The sequence below is a fragment of the Mus caroli genome, unplaced genomic scaffold (assembly GCF_978045245.1).
Source record: "Mus caroli unplaced genomic scaffold, Mus_caroli_1 scaffold_14, whole genome shotgun sequence".
Classification (NCBI taxonomy): domain Eukaryota; kingdom Metazoa; phylum Chordata; class Mammalia; order Rodentia; family Muridae; genus Mus; species Mus caroli.
This window is the reverse complement of record NW_028227269.1, coordinates 52,480,001-52,491,684: the sequence shown is the minus strand read 5'-3', so window position 1 is coordinate 52,491,684 and position 11,684 is coordinate 52,480,001. Positions and strand designations below refer to the sequence as shown.

The 11,684-nt window shown below is 42.9% G+C and overlaps 1 pseudogene; it reads right to left on the bottom strand.

The window, feature by feature from the left end:
- Positions 1 to 11,127: 11,127 nt before the first annotated feature.
- Positions 11,128 to 11,260, bottom strand: LOC115032871 (U1 spliceosomal RNA; annotated as a pseudogene).
- Between the last annotated feature and the right edge of the window lie 424 nt (positions 11,261 to 11,684).

Here is an 11,684-nt window from a genome sequence, read left to right as displayed (position 1 = left end):
CTTTGCATGGTGGGAATTAGCCCCATGTGTCAACAGCCCTGGCATCACTTCTTTAGAGCAAGCTGTATCTCCTCTGTATTCTTTCTCTCCTGATCTCCGAAACTGCTAAAAAAAAGTACAGTACATGTCTAATACTCCATAATACTCAAGGAGAGACTGAAATTATTATTATTTTTATTTACAATAAAAGTTCATGGGACTAGAGAGATGATTCAGTGGTTACGAGCGAGCCCTTGCTCTTCTTGCAGAAGACTTGGGTTTGGTCCCCAATGCCTACATGGCTCACACCATTTGTAACTCCATTAACAAGGGATTTGATGACCTCCACAGGCACTGAGCATGCACATGGTGCACACATGCACCTACATGCAGGAAAAACACTCACACAAAAATAAGATGAATAAATCTAATTTAAAAAGAGAGAATGTGCTGGGCAGTGGTGGTGCATGCCTTTAATCCCAGCACTTGGGAGGCAGAGGCAGGCGGATCTCTGAGTTGGAGGCCAGCCTGGTCTACACAGTGAGTTCCAGGACAGCCAGGTCTACACAGAGAAACCTTGTCTCGAAAAACAGAGAAAGAGAGAGAGAGAGAGAGAGAGAGAGAGAGAGAGAGAGAGAGAGAATGCATGTATACCTTTTGTAGTAAAAACAATAAAATCTCTTTTCTCTCCCCCCTCCTCTCTCCCTCTCTTCTACACTCCATCTTTCCCATACAAGTCAAAATTTTGGTTGCCTCGTTCTCTCCTTGTATGCCAATTGATTGCAAGATAATTACAAAAGTTTTGTGTGTGTGTGTGTGTGTGTGTGTGTGTGTGCGTCTGTGTTTTATAAAAACATCCGTCGATATTTAGAGTGGAGATTTTTCTTTGAAGCAAAATTATTAAACGTTCCCTTTGCCGGTCCTATCTTGCTCTTTAAATGTTGATGGCTGTATAATATCCAACCTCATGTACTCACATGTAAATATTTTCATTCTCGTAGACAATTAGGTGCTTTCTAATTTATAAATAGAAAAGATAATCCTCTATTTCAGTCTTCCTTTTTCCAAACGAGTGGAACTTTGGATCTTACACTTTCTTAATTGGCCTTTAGTCTTGGCTGGCTGAGCTGTTGGGCTTGCCTTTATTTGCCAATCTCTTTTTCTACTGGGTTTCCAGAGTTCCGCAACTCCAGCAGCAGAGGACGATGACTGTGGCCTTCAGAGACCCTTACTCTTTATTTGAACGTTGCAGTCTGGAGGCCAGTGTGACAAGAAGCATTCTTATTCTGGGCTCTCAGGATGCTTGTTACCATCGCAAATCTGCATACTCTCAAGAAGTTTAGAGTTTACCTTCCCTTTCCTTGAGACCTGAGCAGTCCTCTGTGTCCTCTCACGTCCCCTCCATACAGGCTGCGGTGACCCCAGGAGGTCACTATTTGATTTGATCTGTCGTGTCCTCATATCCTGACAGCTGGCATCACTGAACAACATTCAGCGCTCACGTTGGAGTGATCAAGGAAAAGCTGCTTTTCTTACATAAGAAGACTTCCCTTCCCCAGTGGATAAGAGCAGGGAAGCTAAGTGATAGATGAAGCCACATAACTCATTTATCCTCTTCCCTTTTTGCAACTCGGAAGTTCATAATGGAGATTAAAGAATGTGCTTGGTTGACATCCGTGCATTTGCAGCCGAATGTGTAAATTCATCCTTTCTCGGGTAGACAGGACTAGCCATGCAGCTTCCACAGGAGACATGGTGACATGAATAATTCTGCCTTGAAAATAAGGTTAACTGTGATCTCATGAGACCTACACTGCAGGCAGGAACAAGTGTCACACGGACCTCATGCTCTGCATACCCTAATCGAGTTTTCCTTCGTTTATGTATGTCTCAACACCCAGAAAAGGAAACACATTGTAAAATGGTCTGCACTTGTGAAAAGATGACCACAAAATACTATTGTGAGAGATGGTCTTTTAAAGAGGTGTCTCGATGGTTAAGGACACTAGCTGCTCTGCTGTAGGACACAGGTTTGATTCCCGGCACCCACACCGTAGCTCACAATGGGCTGTGACTAAGCCCTATGGGAGATAAGGCCTCCATTTGCACTGAACACACATGGTGCACATACATGCATATCGGCAAAACACCATACACATTAAATGTAAAAAGAGATGGTTGCCATGTTCAATTTTTCTTGTGAAACTTAAGCGGTTATACAGATGTATAAAGTCAGGCTCTATACAATGGCATTAACTTTTTTTTTTAACTTATACTGATTGGATACATGTGTTAAAATTTTTCCTATAATAAGTAAATATTAAATTGTAATATAAGCCGGGCGTGGTGGCGCACGCCTTTAATCCCAGCACTTGGGAGGCAGAGGCAGGCAGATTTCTGAGTTTGAGGCCAGCCTGGTCTACAGAGTGAGTTCCAGGACAGCCAGGGCTATACAGAGAAACCCTGTCTCGAAAAACCAAAAAAAAAAAAAAAAAAAAAAAAAATTGTAATATAAAGAGTATCTTATTATGTTGTATCACCGAGTAGAAAACAGATTCCTTCACCCCCACCCTGTGATAAATTATTAGGATAAAAAGTAAATTGGGGTGGGAACTGAGACAAAATTACTTCCAACTTTGTTCCAGCCTGCAAGGCTTTATGAAGTTACCATTAAAATCAGCCAGTGACGTGGATGACAAATTGTGGCATGAAGCATATCCCTTAGAACTTGTCTTCAGTTTGTATAGGAACTGTTTCAAAGAGCTTCAGTGAGAGAACACTTCTTGGAAAGGTCCAGACAGCGCTAAGACTTGCTCCTATGTGGCAACTCCGGCTGTTTGTCCTTGCAACACTTTGCTCCTGTTGCTGTGGAACTCCCTAGTGTCTCCTCTCTGCCTCAACAAGCCCTGCTCACCCCTAGGGACCTCCCAGAATGCCATGCTTCGTCACCAGAGGATTATATTCAGAATAACAGTGGGATTCCAGGACTAAGTCCAGGCTGTTTTGTCCTGCCCCTCACCTTTGGCCTTGTAACATATTAATTGTTTAGAATACTATCCTTAGGGTACATGGTATCTCATGGGATCAAGGTATAGATCTAGTTGGGATTGAGGATGGGCTAGACTCACGCTCTTGGATGCTAAGTCACGGGCCCATTCCTGAAGAGTTTATGGTGGTTTGGGAAGGAAGGGAACATGGTGCCCTAACATTGTTCCTCCTGCTACACTAACTCAACAACTGCATTGGTAGAGGGAATAGATGGCCTAGATGGCCACATACACACACACACACACACACACAGAGGTGTGTGCAAAAAATATAATAAACATATAGTATAATATAATCAGGAATAATGACAGAAATGTAAATTACAAAATCATATCTAGAAATTTTGCATAAAAATAAATAAAAACTTAAATAGCCTGAAAAGTCATTATTGTACAACTTCAGTCTATAACAATACAATCATCTGATAACTAGAATTCCATATTTCAAGTGGCTTTGTGCAATATGTCTTAAGAAAGATAATAATCTTGAATATAGGAGTGGGGGAGCCTGGTGTGGTGGCACACGCCTTTAATCCCAGCACTCGGGAGGCAGAGGCAGGCAGATTTCTGAGTTCAAGGCCAGCCTGGTCTACAAAGTGAGTTCCAGAACACCCAAGGCTATACAGAGAAACCCTGTCTCGAAAAACCATTAAAAAAAAAAAAGGAGTAGGGGGATTTGCTGTCTGAGACACAGTACTTAGGTAGTTAAGAAATAATACTCAACAATGCTAGATTTTGGTCAGTCTTTGCCAGTTCCTTCCAAGGGAGTGATAATTATACCCAATTTTTAGAGTGGAGTAAAACACATTATATGTGAAAATCCTTTGGTTGAAGGAGTCAAGATGGTATTAAAAAGTTGAAGGGCATGCCTCCTTTGTGTTTTGTGAGAACTAGTATGGCGAATTTACTTCTGGGGCAAACAATCTGAGGGCAAGTGAGTCATTCTGCTTCAGTGATTTCTGGTGCAAGCATCATTTATTAAGATCAAATCCCTTAATTGAAGCTTTACCTGTGACTTCTAGTCCCTGTTTCCTATTTAGTGGTTTGTGATTCTCTGTATCTTTTATGAACTATATTGATAGCATTTTTCCCTTAACAATAATGTTCAAATCATCCATTTTACCTATTATGGTTATAAAATCACATTATCATGCCTCAACAAATTCAAACTAAATGAAACAATCATTTAAAGCCCCATTTCCTACACAGCTATTAAAATTTTGTATATGGGGCCCCCAATGGAGGAGCTAGAGAAAGTACCCAAGGAGCTAAAGGGAACTGCAACCCCATAGGTGGATCATTATTATGAACTAACCAGTACCCCAGAGCTCTTGACTCTAGCTGCATTTGTATCAAAAGATGGCCTAGTAGGCCATCACTGGAAAGAGAGGCCCATTGGACTTGCCAACTTTATATGCCCCAGTACAGGGGAATGTCAGGGCCAAGGGGTGGGGGTGGGTGGGTGGGGGATTGGGGGGGGGGAGTGTATTGGGGACTTTTTGGATAGCATTGGAAATGTAATTGAGGAAATTACCTAATAAAAAAAATTAACTAAAAAAAAAAAGAAATTAAAAAAAAATTGTATATGAAGATATATTCTAGGAAGTTTTCTGTGGTAATTCAGTTCAATATTGATCTTACCTTTTATTCTTTATTTCATTCTTTTATTAATAATAAGTGTTGACAATGTATAAAAATTGTACTAATACATGTTCAAAAATGAGATATTTGGTTATCTGGGCATGCTTATTCTCTCTCTCTCTCTCTCTCTCTCTCTCTCTCTTTCTCTCTCTCTCTGTTTTCCTTTTATAAAAGAACATATGCTCTTTCTAGATTGTGTAGTTCTGTAGTGCCCTCTGTACCCATGGCCTTTACTAAAGAGTAGCTTCCGACATTCTTTGTGTGTAAAGGTGTTGCCCTCCATCAGACAAGTACATGAGTGCCTCTTCTAGAAACTGCCCAGTAACAGGGCATAGTGTTAGATAGTAAGGCGAGCCAGTTTACCTTTCCCCCTTAGTAAGTAGAAATGTGACATTACATGGAGAAGTTGAAATGTTCTGTGCACCCTTTTGGAGACACAGAGAGATGTTTAAAACTCCAGTGGTGATGGCTGACCAGAGCCACTACCATGTTTTGAATAGGGATGAACTGTGATTCTAGTTTGGCTTGGAGCTTGCTGTGCTAACTGACCAGTGACAAAAGACTGGGACTTGTGGTCAGAGTGGAGCTTCCGGGATATTCTCCGTGCCTGCCTCACTTTGTGACAGAAGTAATATCCATTAACTGATATATTTTCTTTATTGATAACTTCTTTGAAACAAATTGCCCCAAGTGAGATAAAGGACCTTAAATATATTTGAATGACTCTAGGCAGACATTGACACATTGCTTGGCAATACTTTTAAAAAGATTTTGCCTCTGGGCTGACTGTTCATTTTAGGATCTTTCTGTAGAAACAACCTTAGCCCTCCCCACATCTACAAAGACCATCAAGCTGATGACATCATTCAATTGTAAATTCATCATCCGTTTAAGTAAGAACAGTACTAATGAGGTTGATGTGGTGTTTTTCACTTAAACTTTTTTATTTCATGTCGAAACAATACTTTTAGACTGTTGCGCACATATAAGAAAGGAATACAATCAAAACACATTGATTATTGAGTATGCTATGGATTAGCTGTGGGTTGAGTGTTTCCTCATAGCCCACTGTAATGGAAGGCATGGTCTGTGGGTGATGGTGGAGCCTCGGGTAGTGAGGCCTAGAGAAGGTCTTTAGGTTATTGGGGCATCCCTTTGGTGGGCAGTTCTTGTGAGGTTCCTTAGCACTTCTCTAAAGAGAGTTGTAAAAGACCTGAGTTTGGCTCTACCCAACCCTCTGTGCTCCTGGTTCAAGTTGCTATGGTCTCTTTAGAGCAATAGAAACCCTGACTAAGGCACCCGTCAATCAATCCCTTTTATCATTTCCTCCTGCTAAAGTATGCTCAGTCTAGCTGGGTGTGGTGGGACACACTTTTAGTCTCAGCACTGAGGAAGTAGGGTCCAAGGCTGTCCTAATCTTTGTGGTGAGTAGTTCCAGGACAACCAGAGCTACATAGTGAGACTTTGTCTCAAAAATACACACACACACACACACACACACAGAGAGAGAGAGAGAGAGAGAGAGAGAGAGAGAGAGAGAGAGAGAGAGAGAGAGAGAGAGCAGTATCATTAGTTCTACAGGTACTGTGATGTGCTGTTTTGGCCCTCAGCATCCTCTCTTACTGTTTAATCACTAGGACCTCCCAGCTGACTTCCTCTCAAAGAAGTGGTACATCTCAAAGCATGCCAGGCAGAACGTCTCTGGTTTGTTTTGTCCTTTTTTCCCCTTGGTACTGGGAATTGGACCCCGGAGCTCTTACAAGCTAGACAAGTGCTCTGTCACTGAGCTACTCCCAGTCCTCTTCTTCTTTATCTTTGAGACAGTCTCACTAGCTGGGCTTCCAGGCTCTGCAAGGGTTACAGTTTTGATGTTACTGGTGTCCTGTGCTGCTGGAGGGGTGATGCAGGCACAGTAAGACACCAAAGGTTGCATCAGGGTAGACTTAACTCCTCTACATCTTTCCATAGTTCACCAGTTCCATGAGAGCCCAACACTGCTGTCCTGGTTACAGAGACTAAAGATATGCTTGGCTTTGAGAAGCAGCTTTCAGTATTTCCTAAACCAAGCCTTCACAGTGCCCGATTCACACTGCTCACTGTCATTTCAAACTCACCATCTGCAAAGACAGATCTCTCCTCAGCTCCACACTTCTGTCATCGATTCCTCTAGTTACAATCTGTCCTTACTGTTTTCACCCCTCAAACCATCTAGCCAAGCACCAAGACTGACTGGACCTTCCATGGGTATCTCTTACCCTTCCCCCACAGCTCCCACCGCAGCTGGAAAATCCTGTTTTCACCTCACCAATAGTGAACAGCCTGGTCCTAGGTTGTACTTCATCCATACTTCATGGCCAAATAGAATCTGGAAATATCACTGAAGTTGAGTCCCTCCCTCTGTCAGAATCCCTCAGCAGCTCCTGGTCCTGCGTCACCTTAGTTCCAGGCTTCCCTGTGTGGCCTTAAAGGCCCCCAGTAATCTGACTCGTACCGATCGAGTGTACATGAGTCTCTGTTGTGCTAGCACCTGCTCTACACAGGACTGCTGTCTCCATGACCTCACTGGCTACTCCCCCCATGGCTCTGCCTGGTCAGGTCTCTCTAGAAAGGCCTGTGTATTCTCTTCTGCCATCCCCAACCTTCTCCTTCAATCTGGCTCAGTTACCTTATCCCTCCAGGTTTGGCTCCCTAACTTGTCCCTGGGCTCACATTTGCCTCTGAACTTACAGAGCACTGTTAGGATGAAGGACATTGCTGTCACTTGCTCATTTAGTCTTCTCCAAGTAAAATTCAGCTAGCTCTCTGCTTTCTACTTTCCTGTTTCCATATTTAAGAAGTAAATTTTTTCTTCACTGATTCTTGGAATTATCACCAAATCAGAGACTTTATTCCTAGTTTGGGATTAGTTTACTGACTTGATTCCTTTTAGCATTTCAAGCAATTAAGATATTGGGATGTTTGACAGTTTGTGAATCTAAGCTGATTGATGGGTAGCTCCCGACAGCAGAGAAAAGACAGCAAAATCATTAACATGAGCTACACACGACCATTATACATACTGGTCCCCAGACTTCTTTGTGTATCAGGTGCTATTACATCAAACTAAGCAGTTGGGGAAGATGGGAGAGAGCTGGCTTGATGTAGATCCCCAGTCTCAGGAAATGTAGGACACTGGCAATGGGGAGCGCTGCAGAACCATCTGATGGTCTCATCAAGATAACGGGTGCAAAAGGGAGGTGTGTGAGAGCAGGGTGGAAAAACGGAGATTTCTGGGAAACCAAGGCACAGCTCTGAAGAAACAAGCCCCACAACAGTTTTACTAAAGGAGATGGCACCTTCGAACCAACTCGATAGTGGGCATCTCTGCAGTTGGAGCACACATGTACAGAGCTCCCGGCGATAAAAGCTTCCATGGGCATTTTCCCTTACAGACATGTGTGCCAACGTGTGACTGATTCCACAGACGTGCGTGTCAACATGCGGTCAGTTTATTGGGTATGGCATCTTTACAACCTGGTCAGTTAAAAGATTTTCAGACCTTTCCAGTGAGAGTATGCCATGTTTATACATACTGTGATTCTCAGGTCACTGCCACCACGCTGGGCGCATGCATGAGCACACACTCACACACGCAACATGCCTGAGCCATTAGCAGTTTGTGCCCTAAATGTAAGACAAGGAATTCCCCAGATGAGTTTTAAATTCCAGAGCAATTACTATATCCAATTCTGAAGAGCCAGAAGGAAGGATCATCTGCCAAGGAGCTATTAGTGACTGGATGGCTCCTGCTTCAAAGTCTGTGCTGGATTATCTCCTAAAGTACTCAGTCGCTTTTCAGAGCATGCTGTGGTGTCACGTGACCCAAAGAGAAGCCACCATCTTCAAAACCTAAGGAGGTAGAAGAGAGGAAGGCCACAGATTACCTCACTTGTAGGCTACATCTAATGAGCTGCCTGAAGAGTAAAAGCATCAAAAACATATTTTTCTGCTTTAGCAAAAACAATATTAAACATCAAGTTTCTTTAAGTAGAGTAGATACTTAGACCAATGCATTCATGGTTGTTTGACCATTATAAAGACGTAACAGCAATGAAGCTGCTAACTGTATACTCACTGGGCACGATTTTATTGCTAGATTGTTTTCAAGCCAGTGCTGCCTTGACAATGTGTTTTCACAGCAGAAAGTGGCAGAATACAAAGTCTCCCAGATCCTTTCACAGCAGAAGTATCGAATAAGAGACAAAGGGAACACTGGCTCAGCCATAAAGTGGTTGGACAACGCCTGGGCCTATGTGTTCTTGTTCTTATTTCTTCCCAGGTCCAAGACAACCAAGCATCATCAGGTTTTTTGAACCCTCAGCAAGTTGGAGTCGATCTCAGAAACCTTCTGAGCGGGACTCCAAGTCACTCCTGTCCGGTACATGATACCTAAAATCAAACACTTGTAACTCCGTGCCTAGAAGGAGTAGAAACTCGAAACAAAAACAAAACAAAACCCAAAACAAACCCCCAAACCAAAAACCAATCTTGCCATCCAAATTTGCAAGTACCAACCAAATAGGGGAAAGACACTATGAGATTTCAGTTCGTTGAGACCCTTGTGGTTTCATTGACAAGACACTTTTAAAAAATACAAGAGTCAAATGGGACCAAAGCCATCTTGGGCCGTGCCCTCATTTTTATAGATTAGGAAACTGAGTCAGACTTGTACTGTGTCCCCACTGTCCCATACTGCCCTACTGCTGACTGGCCACAGGCTAGTCAGCGGATCCCTATCGTTCTGATTCTATCATCTGTGCTCTTTGGGGATGGCATGTGGATTGTCATGTGAAGTATTTCGGGCAAAACTGATTCAATAGTAAAGTACCAATGTTGTCCATTGGTAAAATTCTAAATCATTTATTTCAGGGATTCACAATACTACAAAAATAGAAAGTGATCACAGAGGTGTTTTTCCCAGGGCATGGTGTTTCCCTTGCACTTGGGCTGTGCTATGATTCCCTAAATGTGGGATAGCCAACTGCACAGCTGTGGTAGTGGGGGCTGCATTTCTGCTCACCTCTGGTTAAAAGAAGAGAGATGAAAATCAAATGTGGATAGAAAAACTTGGACCAGATGTCACAATAAGTAAACCCAGCCCATCTCAATGCAAAAATACAGCAGAGATTAAGTTAGCTACAAACAACTTCCTAGGAATTCATCATGTCCCACGCTCATTAAATTCCCATCCAAAGGAAGAATCACAGACTCTATAACCACAGCCCTTGGAGGTGGCGGCAGGAGGATCTGGAACTAAAGCCCAGTCTGAGCTACAGGAGGAAGACAAGAGGGTAAGGAGAAAAAGGGGGATGGGGGAAGAGATGAAGGAGGAATCACTGTTGCTTTTTAAGGGATCAAAACATATTTGTGCTTCTTTTCTGACCTGTGTAGGAGACAGGACATACTTTCCCCCAGTTTGACCTTTCAGTAGTGGAATTGGCCCAGCCTGGCCTCTCACCTCTTCCCTCTGAGACTAGCTACATGGAAAGTTCGCTTTTCTTATGCTGATAGTGAAAATACCAACACCACCCACTGATTAGATAAGTGGAGAATACTCTTATTCCTTTGCTGTCTTAGTCAACGTTCTATTGCTGTGAAGAGACACCCTGACCATAACAACTCTTATTAAAAAAAAAAAAAGCATATAGTTGTTTACAGTTTCAGAAGTTTAATCCATTATCATCATGATGGGGAATGTGGTAGCTCACGAGCAGACACGGTGTTGGAGAAGCAGATGAGATCAGCAGGCAACAGGCAGAGTGACACTGGGCCTCTCTCCACTGATTATTTGAAACCCCAAAGCCCACCCCTGATGTCACACTTCCTCCAACAAGGCCACACCTTCCTCAACAAGGCTCCTAATCCCAGTCAAATTGTACCACTCCCTAATGACCAAGCATTCATTCAAATATATGAGCCTATGGAGGCCACTCCTATTCAAACTACCACAGTTGCTTGTTAAAAATCATCTGCTCTCAAATATTCCCATACTCTAATATTGAATGATATCTCTGGTTTTCAAACCCAGGTGTTGATAGTTCTTAAAATCCCCCCACCCCTCCCCAGGTATCTGAAAGGTGCAGGCAAGTTTACCACTGTGTTGAAGCAAGAGGAGTACTGCTACTGGACGAATGCCAGGTCTGGTGAAGGTCAAGCCACTGCTGTCATTCAAAGGTCAGTAGCATCCTTTGTCCTTAATGTTCTCAAGTACTTCCGTGTAAATTTAGCGTGCTCCATGTAAAATTAGCGTGTGAATTTAGTGGGGAGCTGAGATACAGGGGCAGATCTCCATGCCGTTCTGAGGTTGGGAAGCACTGGCTTGCGAGAGAAGATTTGTGTATACGGTTTCAGTGCTCATTCAACCATGGTAGAGAGTATTTACACCATAGAAATTTCCAAACACTACAAGTGAGAACTCTTTATTCAATTTGCCAGCTAAGTTTCCCCGCATTTGGGGAAATCACAGGGGTCAGCACATCCGGAGTGCAATGGGTAAGCCTCGCCTTGGGAAAACCACCTTGGTGATCATGGTATCTCCCCTGCCAGGTTAGGTCAAATTTATCTTTTCTTAGCAGCAGATAAGTAAGTTTATCTTATTCCAAAATTGTGGAGAGTTTTTCAGGCCGCTTCTAGGAATCTGACGGGAATCTGACTTTGGGCTGGGACGTGGACGTAGGCTCAAGAGGAATACAACTAAGGAACACAGTCTTAGTATCTTGATGGGTCTTGTTAAGTCCCTGAATACAGTAATCATGGGACCTTTGTTTATGCTTTGTTTGGTCCTTAACTACTCGGTTTATGCCTTAGAACTGGTCATATTCTTTGCATGTACCTAGAATGTCATAAAAGCAGACTGGAAAAAAAATAAACCTGCTTTAGCCTCAGCATTGGCTGGAGTCATGTTATGGTGTTGTCTAATTGTCTTTTTATTTTCAATTCTGTCTCCCTCCCTTGAGACCCTGTTGACTGACTGAGCTG